This window comes from Perca flavescens, chromosome 3 (genome assembly GCF_004354835.1).
Source record: "Perca flavescens isolate YP-PL-M2 chromosome 3, PFLA_1.0, whole genome shotgun sequence".
NCBI classification, from domain to species: domain Eukaryota; kingdom Metazoa; phylum Chordata; class Actinopteri; order Perciformes; family Percidae; genus Perca; species Perca flavescens.
Window position 1 is genome coordinate 32,199,534 of NC_041333.1, and position 16,222 is coordinate 32,215,755.

The 16,222-nt window shown below is 38.4% G+C and overlaps 1 protein-coding gene across 1 annotated transcript in view; it reads left to right on the forward strand.

The window, feature by feature from the left end:
- brip1 (BRCA1 interacting helicase 1) overlaps positions 1 to 16,222 on the forward strand; it is a 96,016-nt gene that overhangs the window by 55,127 nt on the left and 24,667 nt on the right. Inside the window, exons 24-25 of the mRNA XM_028573269.1 lie at positions 90 to 302; positions 1,585 to 1,727. The gene's annotated coding sequence lies outside the window, so the exon portion shown is untranslated. The remainder of the gene's footprint in view (positions 1 to 89; positions 303 to 1,584; positions 1,728 to 16,222) is intronic.

Here is a 16,222-nt window from a genome sequence, read left to right on the forward strand (position 1 = left end):
TAAATAATCTGAGTCAAACCATTAGTCCAAGTGAATGTGTTTCATTTTGGTATTGATTTAATATTCACTCTTACGACTTCATTTTTCAGGTGCACTACGACGTGCTGTTTGTGAATTAGACCATCTAGCTTTTCTGAGAAAAGACAGTTTTAGTCCTGCAGCAACGACCCGCCGCTGCCAGTGTGCACCACATCAGCCATCAACTTCAGACAACTCAGGCTCACTGCTGGTAGTCCAAAGTCTCGCATCACTGATGGCGCTAAGGACTGCTCTGCAACCCTACTGTGATAACAGTTTAACTGGTGCGTTGACAGCTGGTTTGATTAGACAAGAACAGTATTAAAGAATTGGTTGTGATAAATCTTGTACTAAGCATTACATGTTGCATCAAAAGAGGAAAATGCCATCACACCCACAACTGAGAATTCAACATTCAAACTAATTAGAAATTATGATTAAAAACACTGACATTTTTAAAAGATAGGACTAAATGATGAATAAAATGAAAATATGAATAAATAACTGTAAATGATTAGAAATTAATTTGATTCATTCATTTGAAAAATGAATACACAGGCTTTTCTCATCCCTCTTGTTTTAAAACGGACTTGAACTACATGTGATTAAACTATTAGTTTAACTACATTTTGCAGTAGTTTGGTGGTAGTTCACCTACATTCACATTTGCATAGTGATTCAAGTAGTCAAATGACTGTTTTGCCATTTGTTGTGTAGTCAATTTTTGGGCCATAAAAGGAAAAGAATGATTTTTAAAATGTATGTTACCATTACTTCTCTACTGTAAATGAACCCTCTTTGATCAGCCCTGCATTCTTTTTCTTTGATCCTGACCGCTGTGAAGGCACGGCCAGGCAATGCATTCGTCAGGCAGACAGTTTTTTTTAAGGTGGTTGAGGTCTCAGGGCTATTCCAGAAAGCTGAAATGTCAGCTCTCCTGTGAAAATATTTGACTATAGTTTTTAATGTTTTAAAATCTGAATTTGTAAAACTAAACTTGAATATTTCAACACGTCATAAGTATTTATTATTATTAATTTATTAACAAATGTTCAGAGAAGTTGCTGCATGCTATTTTATAAGTTATCTGGCTAACCGAGTAATCCTGCTTGGTGCACTGCCCCTTCCTGGGCTCTTCTTTCTGGAAGGCATGTGTCTGACTGATCAACATATGCAAAAACAAAACAGACATTTCTTTTGGTTGATGTAAAACAAGTGGGCACATTTCACAATACACTCATTTGAGTAGCATTTTTAGCTGGCATCTGACTTGAAATGTTGTTATAAGTTTATATCACAAGTACATTCTCAATTTCAATTACATTCTCAATTCTTTATTTTTTACAAAGTAGTTTAAAGTACTTTTTATAAGTAGCTTTAGTTAACCAAACTACAATTCTCCTCCTTCAGTTCAACTTTTTCCAGTATGAAGTAATTGGTACTGTAGCTTGCAAAGCTATGCTTTAAAAGTAGCTTCACTAACACTGCCTTTCACTTTGATCCTTTTATGGCACATTTTTTTTCATCTTAAGTTACATGCTTTCCCACTGCTTTTCATTCATGCAGCATATAATGCCATCTGGAATCCTGAGGAGGGCTCTGTTACCAGATTTCTGCAGTGCAAAGGCTGTTTGTCTCAAAGCCCCTTTCTGTCTGCAGCTTTAATTGCAGCAGAGATCCAGTGCCCTCCAGACATGGCTCAAGATCAGGTAAACATTATGAACATATATATATTAGGGCTGTCAAAATGAACGCGTTCATTTTTGCGTTAATTTTTTAATATTTAACTCGAGCTGTGTTTGTTTACTTCATGTGGCGGCTGAGAAACGTAATACGTCTACATAACAGCAGGCGGCGCTACTCTGTATTGTTGCCCAAGTAATGAAAACCGGCAGCTGATTGGACGAACGCGTCACATGGGTTTGTTTTCTCCAGATATTGAGAGCCAGACTGTCATGGCGGCCGTTCAGAATACGATCTCATATTGTACTAAAATAGTTCACTGAAACATGTTTCTGAAAACATTTTAAGCGAGAAATAGGCCGTGATGCAGTTGCTGAATCTGTCTTCATTTCAGCTCAACAAAGGTCAGTTTAGAAGATTTTCGTCAGATTTTGAGAGACTAGTCACCTCATTCCGCTCGCCATTTCCGGGTGAGTCCCGACTGCCCTGCCGCCGACTGAACTCTCGGCTCGTTGGAGATGAACTGCTCCTCGCCTGTAAAGTAGACGAGAGCAGGCGACAGCAGCCGGGGACGGTGACAAAAATCTGCTCTCAAGTCAGACAGTTTCTAGCCGTTTTAGCAGCCTTCAGCAGGACTAAATAAGCCAAATTGTTGCTGCTGTTGTTCTGAAAGATATTAAACATTCTGAACTTAGCAGAACCTTTCCTTTGTTTCGTTTGTTTTTTTCTTCATATTTGCAAAGTTAAGTGATTTAGCATTTAAATATCCATTATTACAAGCTTCAGTTTCAATTTAAAAAAGCAATTAATCGCGGTTAATTACAGCAAATTGTGCAATTAATTAGTTAATTTTTTTTAATCGATTGACAGCCCTAAAATATAAATATATATATATATATATATATATATATATATATATATATATATATATATATATATATATATATGTGAAAATGTACAATACATGCTCAGTTTGCACATACAGTGTCATGTAGAAATCCTGATTGTTATTTGGCAGAAACCACAATCCAATTTATTAACATCCCCTTTATACTTTTCCACTATCTTGCAAAACCCCTCTGGTTCAGAGAAAAACGTGTGTCTGAGTTTAGTTTCACAAGTTAACTAACTGGGATTATTAGAAGTTTCTTATATTATTCACTTATTGTAACTAAATAATCAACCATTTGGTCATTGTATTTTAACTCAAATTCGGGAGTACATTTTAAGGCAACAAAATACATCCCACAGTGTGTCTTGTAAACAATATTGTTCACCACAAAGGTGAAAATAGTCCCTAATGGTTCTTTTATCTCTGGATGTGTATGTTTGAGTGTGAATGTTTTTTGACCCATTCAACCCTGGAGACTCCCAGGTTGATTACTTGACTTGAGTCAAACCTCATTTTTTTATTCAGCTCTTTTTCTCACTTCCGTGTTAGTGCTGCTCTTGTTTGTCTGGCTTTCTGTAACTTGTAAATCTCAGGTAGTTGGCGAAAATAAATAATAGCATAGATTTAAATTCCCATCCCTCATGGAAGCATCTGTTCATTGTCAAACCCACGTTCACCCTGGCTGGGAGAAGGGTTGCAAAGACAGGTTGAATAACTGGGAAACCCATTCACCTGCAAACACATGTTTAATCCATTTCAATACGTTAGTCTGAAACTGGTTTCTGAATACTGCTGCTGCTGCTTCATTTAGGATTGTATCTAGACACTTCCAGATAAACGTATGAGACAGGCGTGTGTGCATGGACACGTGGCTATCTTTTCCACCAACCACCCAGCTTCACTGTCTGTTTGATATCCACCTTTATCGTCTGCTGTTTGCTCAAGGAGACCGGCACATGTATTACCTTTTGTGCACCTCAGAATATTTCTAGTTTGTGGGAAAGATCAAACAGTCAACATTTATATATATATATATATATATATATATATATATATATATATATATATATATATATATATATATATATATATACAGGTATCCAAAGTGCTTTACATCAGGAACCAAGAATAAAGCAACATATCATACAATAAAAAGAATGAAACATGGAAAACAGTAAAATCAGAAAAGGTTACATAGAAACAGGAGGAGGAGAGGGAAATTGTCACACCACTACTATGTATTAAAAGCCATTCTAAACAAATAGGTTTTGATTTTGGATCTAAAAAGAGCTACATCTGTAATAGTGCGAATATCAGGGGGTAACTTGTTCCAGAGTCTCGGGGCAGCAACTGCAAAAGCCTGATCACCCCTCCATTTATACCTTGACCTTGGGACTTCTAAAACCAGTTGATAGGAAGCATAGAAGATAATGCACAATGTTGCCGTTTCTTTAGGGACCCCAGGCAATAAATGATTGATTGTCACACTCCTGTATATGCCATGTTCTGTTGGTAAGATCCTGGCAGCAGGGCATGAAGTCACGATGGCATGACTTCTTTAACAATGGAGCTCTATAGCACAGAAGAATAAGATAAATCAGGTTTTGGATACACATACAAACTCAAGACTTGACAGTAGGATACATGCATTGTCGGTATTGGTCTTTTCAGGATTTGTTGAAAAGGCCAATACCGACAATGTATCCTACTATCAAGAACAATATAGAATATCACAGACGTGTCTTTTAAAACAAGAAAAAGTCAGTAACTTATTCCCAGTTGCAGTTTGTGCTGGGATCGCCACCTCTTGGTCAATTAGTTGACAAGTCGGTCATTTTGGTGTTAGTTGACTTAGATTTCTTTAGTCGATTAGTCATTTTATTAAATCTTTTTTAATGCTGGATGAATCTTTTATTGAATAAATCGTATCAGCACATTTGTGGTAAAAATAAGATTTAAAGTGATGCTTTTGCATAGTTATTTGTGGAGAAACTCAGTTTTGCAGATCTGTCGATTAAATCAACTAATTGATTAGTCGACAAAACCATATGGGTGTTAATCAACTAAGAATTTCTTCAGTAAGGAAAGCCCTAGTTTGTGCGGTTTCCAATAAGGTTTTTAAAATGTGTTGCTGTGAAGGTAAAGGTATAACCAGGACTAATCCGGTACGGTACTTACTGTGTTCTCCAAAGAAATGACAAGAGATACTGAGCAGCATGCCACAGCGAGACTCACATTTGAATGTGTTGCTAATTTGACATATGGAGGTGGCATTTTATCTGTATAACAGTGTTCTAATAGTAATGTCCTCAATGATCCATGTGGAAACAAAATTAAGAAATTACCCAAGTCTAGCCAGTTACAGTGGTATACTATACAGATATCCTGCAGTTTAACAGGGTGAGTTTAGCAAAGAGACTGTTCTGTTTTTTCTTGTTGTTTGTCCCTCCTAAATTGGCTGTGCCAGGAGGCATATTTCAATCAATAACTACTCCCACCCCTCCACAATCCGATTTACAGTTGTAGCAGAACAGAGGCACAGTACAAAGTGTCGCAGCATCTAGGAATGCCTCAGCCGGTTTTCTTATTGATTTGTAAATCCTTAAGCTGCTTCTTTTTATTTTGCTTTATAGACAGGAGATGCCTCTGTGCTACACTGTATTTATTGAAGGCATCAGGCCATGGTTTAGTCAGTATGAAAATGAGTTGAAAGTTTTTGATTGAATGAATACAAGGTATTATATGCATTGATTTTTGTTATGAAACCCAAAACTTAAAACCAAAATGTATTACAGAAAATTAAAAAAGACTTAGCTTCAGTTGACCTATGACTACTACACTGATTTAATGATAAAATAACATAATATTAACATTACTAATAATAAATATTATAAATCATTAACAGTGAATTAACTAAAGTTTAATTATACATGTATTAATGGTGGTTATAATAAAGTGTTACCTTTTATTTTGGTGCAATAGGCCTATATTTACTTTTCTTAATTTTTTTTAACACTTGTTATAAAATAACTTTTGCTTATTATTGAAGGTTATTGTTGATTTTTCTTTTCCTCTGTGCCTGTTAGTGTGTTCATTTAACTAGCACTACTCCAGTCACATTTACACTTTACACTTCTGCACCATAGACTGTAACAGTCTACGGTCTGCACCAATCAAAACTGTTAACAGTTGCCAGGAGTAGTAACTGTGTAGTCCTTTTGCTGCAGCAGATGTTTAAATGTCAATTACTGTTAGGATTAGCACTGTGACCTGTCAGATTAAAAAGATTAACCCTGTTTGACTGGTAGATTTGGGTTAAACTGTAACTTTCCAAACTCTATAGTACTTTCAAAGCTGAGTTATCTAGTCATCTTGGTACAATAACTTGTACTTGGCTTCAAATGACTTGATCATTGTTTGATAAATCCATATTTTTAAATGAATCCTTAAACCAAATAAGTGGGATGTGCTAGCCTGGTTGACACCAGACAGGGCATGAAATTAACACCGGCCAAATGCGGGTGAATTTTGCAATTGGCGGGTAACACTGTCAATCTACCTGCCACTATGGCGGGTAACCAATGACAATTGAGTCATTCAGATGCGTAACTATTGGTAAGCAGGGTACGCGGTTGCTTACGGGCCTGGTCCAATCACGGGCCCGCATCACTGGAAGACATTGATTGACAGCCGGGGCTCCCTATCGCGCAGCCACTGACCAAGCGGGAGGGAGAACGGGTCAAATTAATTTCCTTGTTTATGTTATGAAGACGAGACGTGTGTGTGACTCGAACATCTCACATTTACCAACAAAACGTACAGTGAAAGACCGTGCAAAACATTTCAGACCGTCCTGCCAACATGTAGACATTGTAACATCAATGTACCTGTAACGATTTTTCACTCTTAAGTCTCTGAAAGTTGCTGCTGTTTCTTCTTGTCAGCTGTCTGCAGCGGGTGGGCCTGTTGCTCCGTTTCCCCCGCGACTGACGCGCGCACACAAACACACAATCGCACACGGTGGATGCAGGAAAAACGCAGATGAGACCTACAGGATGACCTACATTTTTTGTTGTTGTGGTGTGCATAGGCTACTCCTGATTTTGTCAGTCCTCTCATCTCTTATATGCAGTGGCGTAACGAGCCAACACCGGACCCCTATGCAGTATTATCAAGGCAGGCCCCCTACTACAGCACGTGATGACGGCGCAATGTCCATGAGTAGGCTACCATGAATAGGACAGGATAGGATCATAGAGACACAGCAAGTCCTGTTTTTCACCTTTATGAGGCAAAAAAAATCTGGCTTGTAAAAAGTCACTTTGGCAGGTGGGTTTAAAAATCCCCATTAATACATCCATGGTCGCTGCACTATCGTCGCGTAAAGCCCGCCTCAACGGTTTTGGTGCCTCGATTTTGGGGACATTGGAAATGGGTTTGGTTTGAATGGGCTCTTGGCCAGACTGACTTGCAGAACAAATCTCAAATTTGCAGGAAGTTCGTCAGGGTTTACCCTAGCTAGGGATGTGCTGTTATTCAAAGTCAAACATGTTTCAATCTAAATTCAATCTAATTTGTTCTGAGACCGTTTCAATAGCGTTCGATTTACAGTAATTTGATGATCCTTTTAAATTGAGAAGCTCAGTGGTTGACATGGAGAGGATTGACAGATTATAGAGCGGCTACTGTCATATGTCACACTTTTTAGTCAAACTATCTTCCATGCGACAGGGAAAAGTATCTGTCACAAAACACCCCGAAATATTCACAAACAAAATGTTAAGAAAACATGTCAAATAAGGAAGAAATGTAAATTATTAAATAAATAAATGAAAGTATTTTACATTGGGTCTACAGTGGTGTGACATTCTCTCTGTCTAAAAATCATCATTAGCCAGGTAAAGTATCTCACATCTTGCCATGGCTGACCTTAGTTCTGTTTATATTATTCTTTGTGCACATTTATCTTTTTTTGTTGTTGTGACAATAACTGTGCAAAATAGTTAAACATTGCTGTTTTAACTTTTTCATCATTGCACTACATTCAGATCTTGTAGAATATTTAGCTCTTTCAGTATCAGATTTATTGCCAAGCAAGTTTGCACTTGCAAGGAATTTGCCTTGGTGTATTAGGTGCATACAGTAGACAATAAACAAATAAAACAGTTAAATTAACAATAAGGCAAAGTACTGCTACAGTCAATAACAAATACAAAATAGATACATTATAATAAAAAGTAAAAAGACACTATAACAAATATGTGCAATACAACTGTTTTAGACATGAAACGAAGGCCGTTTGATTTGTGCAGGGTTTGCAAAAAATATTGATCAGGGGATGTGTAAAAGTTCACAGTATATATAATATGTGCAATGGCCAGGAATATCCTGTTCTGCTTTGTCTCGACATTTTAGATTTCAATCAATACTCCCATCTGACGTTACGTTATACCATAATGGCCTTGTTTGTGAAATAGCCTCAACATTTTGGCCATCTGGAACACAGTGTAAATCTGACTAAGCTGACCGGTCAAACGCACATCTCTGCCCCCCTCTGATGCAAGGGGTTTAGGACACACTTTGGTCCACCCTTCACTGTTTCGAATGATGCGTTTCAAGTTCCTTCTGTTCAACTGTGAATTTGACAGACACCATATTGCATGTGAAGCTTTGGAGTCTGTCTGGGTGCAATCGCCACCCAAACTTCAGTCTGCATGCAACCACATAACAGACTCCAACACTCATGGCGTGGGGTATGGCGCACTCACAACAACTTTAATTGCATCATCGATTATTGTCATTTTGACCTGTTAATCCCCCCCATCCTTTATCACTTTGTTATCCGTGCCAAAACATGTCACTTCTCATCCCTCTTACACCTATCTTCAAGGATCATAATCGCGTGAAGTTAATGCGGGAGACAATACATTTAATATTTCAGATAATAGGAGGCCACACAGACACCATGTGTGTCTTAATATGCTTTGTTATAGCACATATGAGATTGGAGGCTTGCAAGCTCTGATATAGTGACCTTTAATAAAAGGCCATCTTTATGCCCCAGTGAATGTTAAAGGTGATTATTTTCATCTGAGTGATTTATTTGTAGCACAAAATGAATTCTGTTGAGCAGTTCCATTTGAACAGAAAATAAATAATTCCTCCTGTGATGTAAAATTTAAGTTTATATTTTTTATAAATAAGTGAACTTGTTAACTTGATGCTTCGCAATCTGTCAATTGCTTATCTCCATATAAAAGCACTGAATCATTTTTATTATTTGGTTGTGTTACCATGTAAATCATTGCACATACTGTACATTTAAGCAAAATGATCAGCTGAATAGAATACAGTTTCATTGTCCACAATCTTTTGTGGAAGTTTTACTCACCGTTCTCAAACTGACTCTCTAATCTGTTCTTTAAGACAGACGCAGGCCACAGAACAACATTTTTTTTGCATATTCGTTCATTTCATGTCACTTTACAACATTATCTTTATTAGGATATCAATTAGAAATATTGTATATACAACGTAAAACTTTATATTTATTAATTAATTATATATTGTCTCCCACCTACCCAAACCATTTCCTCCTCCCAAGAGTCCCTCTCCAAAAAAACAAAATAATTAAGTAAATAAATACAAATGCATTAATTTAAAACAACAGGCATTTATTTAAAAATATATATCCATTTAAAAATATATATACATGTAAAAATACGACTTGTAGCTACACTATCTCCTTCCCTCTAAAGTTCATTCTCTGCCTCGGGTGCTAGCTAACAGGTTTGTTTTTTATGTTATGTTTTCTTTGTAGATATTATATTTAACATGCATTTTAAATTTTTTCTCTGCTATGATCCTTTGTGAATATCCGCTTTCCCTAATTGAACAATGACAATTAAATTACAAGGTCATCTTTTGTGCTGAATAACAGATGTAAAATGTATGAAAATTACTAGAGGCATTACATTAATTGGACATACAGCATGTCCCATTACATAAAATGAAACATGCAGTTGATGTTTTGCAGAGATTTGTGATGAAATTAGAAAAATCTAAATTCAATCTAAATACAAATGTTCATTTTGTTTGCTTCCAATAGAAAAGGGATGTGTTCATGACGAAATTAATTACACATTATTTTAAATGAAAATAAACCGCTTTGGCAGTTGTGGTGCATTAGGTGAATAGCTATGATAAGGATTGCTAGACCGGATCATCTGGTAGTAGAGGGTCTTTAGCAATCTGTCTGCTGGAGCAGCTGTTAGAATTTGGCTTGAGCCATAGGTTTGGAGCTCCTTGGACAATAAACCCAGATTTGTTTCAGAGGGTCAGTGGAATTAGACACCTAATCTGCCTATGTGGTTTTATAAGTTGACTGATCTTGATATAGACATCCGTTGTTTGGGCTCATCTTAGTGTGCTTCCACCATAAGTTGGTTAATACTATAAGTGTGATTGTGGCAACCATTTGTCAGCTGAAAGCCTGAAGCCTTTTTAGTTGTGCATATTGTAGTATGGTCTCAGCAGGAGAGCATTAAGTACTGGCAATTAGCCATTTATGCAACCTAACCCTGTTTATGGTCGAACACTGACAGAGATAAGACACTGATCCATTAAACTACTTAACTTCTTTGTGTAGTTTTATGTTGAAGTTTTTTAGTAGCTGTTGTACATCATTTTGTACATTCATGTGTCCGTGCATCCATGTTTATTTGAGAGAGAATGCAGTATATGTATGAATCTGTGCTTCAGTGTATATAAATTGGCCAACAATTGCATTGGTTTCAATACTCTTGTGCTGATTTTGATTTGCATAGCATAAGCATTACGTAGGAAATAATTATCTAGCTTCATTTAGTGTCTGCCCTCATTGATTTTTGAGTAGCTATGTCACTATCATTTTTTCAATCAATACAGTTGAACTTCTTTGATTGGGGATGTAATAAGATGTGTCGCTCTGCCACATAGACCAGTCGATAGCATCGATTGATCTGTGCTAGACAGAAGTAAGTTAACTTAGTCTAAGAGCATTAATTTAGCCATGCTGGCTTCATGGCTCTGGGGATGGCAATGTCAGTCAATCTTTCTCTCTGATGGTCGGTAAGTCTACCACTTTGGTACAGATTAACATATCTCAACAACTATTGGATGGATTGTCAGACATTCATGCTCCTCAGAAGACAAATCCTGCTGACTTTGGTGTTCCCCTGACTTTTCCTCCAGCGCCACCAGCAGGTTGACATTCTTGGCCTATAGTGAAAGATTGGATCGATTCCCATGAAATGTGGTACACGACACCATTAGGTCACAGTCAGTGGCTCCAGTCAGAGCATGACTTTGTTGTTTTTCTTTTGAGGACAGTTTCTTGTACTGCAGAAGACAGTGCTAACATGAAATTAAGATGCCCGTCCTTAGATTAAAGGATTCCTAGGATTAGGACATGTGATTACTTCACAAAAGGATCTTGAGGATCAGATGCTCATTTGTTTTAAAGATAAAGTGTATATTGTATGTCAACCAGACAGTCAATCTTCCTTGTTAATGTGACCTCTAAAACAAAACTCATACATTGTCTAAAAGAAAGCGAGATCCTCACAATAAAATCATACCATCATGGACAGCTCTACAACCTGACAGCATGATTAGTAGGCCATTGCAGCAAACCTCATTTCATTCCCTACCTGCTCTTAGTTGCCATATGTTTTACTTAGCTGCATACTGTAGGTTGCGTTACCTTAAATAATGGTGTCTCATAAATATGTCCTGGGAAACATTTGTTTCTCATTTAGGAATTGCACTTGGGTTCCGTCTGGGGAGATGACCTCTCTAGTTGAAGCAGTGCTCGATTAACCTTGTTTAAGGTACCAGCGAGCCATTTAAAAAAACAACCCATTTAGTCCAGTTGGAGTAACAGAATAATGTGTTTAAAGGACGCCAAAAAACGCCACAATAGTTTGTAATACCGGATTTTACAACTCTGGAAAGTTTTCACAACGGCGTCTTTATTGGCCAACGCTGCACCTTGCCGGTTGATGTGGCGTTGCTGCTTAAATTGAGCCAGGTTCAAAATGTTTGGCAAATAGTTTTGAATATTCTGAGATAAGGTGTGAATGCAAGTTGCTGAAGGAAAAGATAAACATTGGCAAAAGATTTCAATTCAATTTTATTTATAGTATCAAATCATAACAAGAGTTATCTCGAAGACACTTTAGAGATAGAGTAAGTCTAGACCACACTCTATAAATTCCAAAACCCCAACAATTACAGTAATTCCCTCAAGAGCAAGCATTAGCAGTGGCTATTGCGACAGTGGCGAGGAAAAACTCCCTTTTAGGAAGAAACCTCGGCAGACCCAGACTCTTGGTAGGCGGTGTCTGACGGGGCCGGTTGGGGGTGTGATGAACAGTGGCAATAATAGTCACATTAAAGATAATGGAACAGTGACTTCGAAGGTCATCGTGGAAGTTCATGTCATAGCAGGGCACATCGTGTCATACTGAGTAGTGCAGTCTCCTATACCGGATCCTAACTACTCTGTGCGTATGAACATCACAGCAGGGCGTTGCGGGATGTAATGTGGCGCTGCAGAGCATGGGTGGATGCGGTGGGTGCAGCAGCAGATGATGATGATCTCATGAGTCTGCAGGTCAAGAAATACGTCCAATACCAACATTCGGTGCCAATGCAGGAAGTACTGTGCCCTGTAGAGAGGCTTAAAGTAAGGGTGTGGTGGTCGGGGGGGTTGGATAGGTGTATAGTGTATCTGTCTGACTTTTATTTTTTGCATTCTGTCACAGACAAACATACACGGTTTGTTTTATTTAAATAACCACCATTTTTTTCTAACCTTGACCAAGTGTGTTAGCGTTCATTAATCATTCTTTATTTCCCATAACCATGATATAACCTAACACCACCGTACCTGTAAAAAATCAATGTAAACCATATTTGCATTGAACAGGGTTTGGTAGAATCATCCAGTATTAACGTTCTGTCTGACAGTAGGGTTGCATTAGATTTTGATATAGCCACCTGCAGATGGGGTGGGGAAACTCCCTCCAGATACACTTTAGCACTCCTACATTTGGGAATCCTTCTGCAAATATTTCAACAGATCAAACATGTTACTTCTCACTCGTCTCCCGCTAAATGCTCCGCTTTTCTCTCCTCAAAATGATGGATTGCCTTTCTTTTGATAAAGTGAGGGTGAAAGGTGAGGTATTAAAAGCTTTCAGAAAGTTAAGTTGGAGTTGAGGACTTTCAGATATGCATGGTAATGTGTTGGAGGAGTGGGAGGAGTGAAAGCACTGTGCTGTTGGTGGTCCAGATCTGTGTAAATATTGGAAGTGTTGGGACATAGCGAGTCAAAACACAACACAGCTTTAAGAGGTTTGCTAATGAATGCAAAACCCCTTAAAAATGTAACTTGTGAGTTTTTCATGCAAATAGATGCCCATGACAGATTTTGGGCTGGACAGAGCATTAGCCCTCTGTGGTTATATTTCTTAAAATATATTATATCCTCCCCGTTCCAATTGAATCACACCTAATCTCACCACACACAGTCATTTGAAGCATTGAGGAAAATCCCAACAGAGTAATGACAGGAAAGTTCTTTGTTCTGGCCTCTAAGTGGAATATGTAAGTGCTGACAGACAAGACAATTTACGAACAGGAGCTCACAGGACACACTCAGTGTTTAATTCTGTGGCAACATACCCGAGAGCTTGCCCTGACTCATCACTCTTTCAAAGCCCGCTGGCACACCTCGCCGTGGGAATGACACTTCTCAAACCATCTTTGTTTGAACAAGTTGATTCCACTTTCTCTGTGCTCTACGTTGGGCATTCAGCAGCTTTTCTGATTTATAATGCAGTGCTGGCTGAATGCATGAGGTCAAACTTCAAAAAGGGTTAATAAGTGTTGAATACAAGTCCTAAGTGTGCACACGAATGTGCCTACTCATCTGTTTGAAGTATGAATTAATCCTGTTTTATTGTTGACGACCTGGCAGGTTCACACGGAGGTGTGGACAGATAGGCATCAAGGCAACGTGCTGCTGAGCGCTATGATTTTCCCCGTCTATCCGACATGTATATTTGGGTGACGTGCTACCCATGCTCAACATAGTACTATCAACCCGGTTTTAGATTGAAATAATCCATTTCAATTAGTCATCTTTATGGCCAAATTGTTCCTAGAATACGTCTGTACTCTGATAATGGTGAAATAAAGCTGAAACAGATGTACACCTCCATGTTTACCTACTCACACGTGACATCCTTTTTCTTTTGATTAAACATTTAAATAAATGTATATTCAATTAGATCTGCAATATTAAGTGAATTAACAGAAAATTAAGCAGCAAAACATTTTAAGTACAGGCACCAAGAAAAATGGCAACATCAAAGCCTGACTTACATGAGCAAATCAGTAAACAAGTAGGCCTAAACAGTTTATCCAGATTCTCTAACTACTTTGTTTGGAGGTAAAGCTAAAGGTGAGCTTACTTGAAATGGTGGTAAAAACGAAAAAACTGTGTAAAAAACTGCAGGTAATTGACTTTTTTTCTTTTGCAAATACATTTGACTAATCTGGGGATTTTCTCATAACCTGTCTGCCCCATCTGACTTATTTTAGGTGATATCATGTCCAAGTTGTGATAAACTGGAACTATCATTTAAATGGTGGAAGAATAACGGGAGAGTTTCAGCTGTATGTTGTTTGAGCTCCTGTAGCCTGACAAGAATAACATGCTGCCACGAACACTGAGTTCTTGTAAATTAAAGGCAAAATATGTATTATATATTCACCACAAACATTGTAGCACATAACCCATTTTCAGAAATCAGTTTAACTCCACCACACACATTCATGCTATGCTAAGGCATAGAGCTGGTGTTGCAGGTGTCCCGTAGAGACTCTCCCAGTGCTACCAGTCTAATAGTAATTCAGTCACGCATCAGTGTCCACAGCTTGATCTCAACACTCCCTGTTCGTGTCAGAAAACAAAGGCCACGGGCGTCCCCGCAATACATAGCCACTGGGGCAACCGGACAACACCTTTAAAGCAAACAAGCTTACTCGCTCTTTATAACTGCAGCATAATGCTCAGCCTTTGTCCCTTCCAATCCTCCACCCTGGTCCTCCTGCTCCATAGCAGGTGCCACTTGAAGTTGCTTTTCTGTTTCATTGTTTCTTCAGTTCCAAAAGCCCATCTCTTTTCATATTTGCCCTCTCAGCTGACTTTGTAGGTGACTTTCTCTAAATGTACTCAACAAACCTACAGCCTTTTATTTTGTGTGGTGTAATGAAAGCATGGCTTACTAAGTGTGCATTTGTGTGTGTGCTTGTGTTTTGTGCTTTGTGCTACTTTGATGAAAGGACACGGGCTCTTACTGTTAAAAATGACACTGCTCTTTCTCTGCTCTTTTTTTCTGACTGTGATGTGGGTGAGACACATTTTCAATGTTGAGCATGAAAATTCATTCCTGACCTTGAGCATTTAGCAGTTAAGGAGCCAGATATTTTCCTCAGGAGTTGGTGAAGACCCAAAGGAGAGCGAATATTGAATTTGAGTTCGACAGGTGTCCAGAAACACTACTCCAAAACAAATGCTAATGTTTATCTGTGTGTGGTGGATGTGTAATTAGCGAGGGCAGCTAGTTCGCTTGTAACTGGCAGTGGCTGACCGCTATAATGACAGTGTGTTTTCATTCTCTGTACTGACAGTCTGCTCTGCGCTGAAGGTTTCAGGTTTCTTAACGGCCTTTTGGGTATTAGACAGATTGGTTTACGAATTAGTGACATACCTAATGAAGCTTGCCCGGGATATTATTGAATCTCAAATTTCAAGGAAGTGTAAAGACATGTTCTCCTTCGGGAGAGGGATGTGAAAATGCAGAAAAACGACACTGGGTGCAGCGCTTTTTCTCTAGGAAGCCGCATACCCTCTCTTCTCATTGGGAATAATTCGAAAAAAAGACACTCAGAAAAAACCCGCTTTGTGGACACTCAGCCTTATCCAGTTAAAGCTCCAGCATTAGGTTATTAGGGGCCGAGTAGATGACAGAAGAAGTTCACAGAATTTAAACCAAAGGTCAGGTATTAGTAATCATGTTAATCTTAGTTTACTTGCCCAGCCTTGCTTTAAATCTCTTAATCTTTTCATGCGATCCATTGGTGATGAAAAATAAGTTATATTGATTAGGTATTCATGGTGTATTTGTATGGTGAAAATAAGCTAGTTGGAGGACCGGTTTAAGCAAATGTGTGGATAGACGTTAAATCAGGAGCTCCCGGTGGATGAAGTGATAAAACATCGAAAAGCCGAAATTCAAACGCGCAACGAGAGAGGGGATGAGTAGTAAAGGGGCCAACAGACCAAAAAAGAAACGGAGAAGAAACAAAAAGACCGAGAGAAAATGGGAGATAGAAAAGGAGACGACAAGTCAGATGCAGCTAAGGACGACATGTTAGCTAGCATGAAGGCTGGCTTTGACAACGTGTCTAAGCAGATTGGGACCATTAGCGAGGAAAACCGAAGAGAAATGAAAGACATTCGAGAGAGTATTCAAAATCTGGGAAGTATGTTGAGACAAGAACTAGCCACTTTTAAGG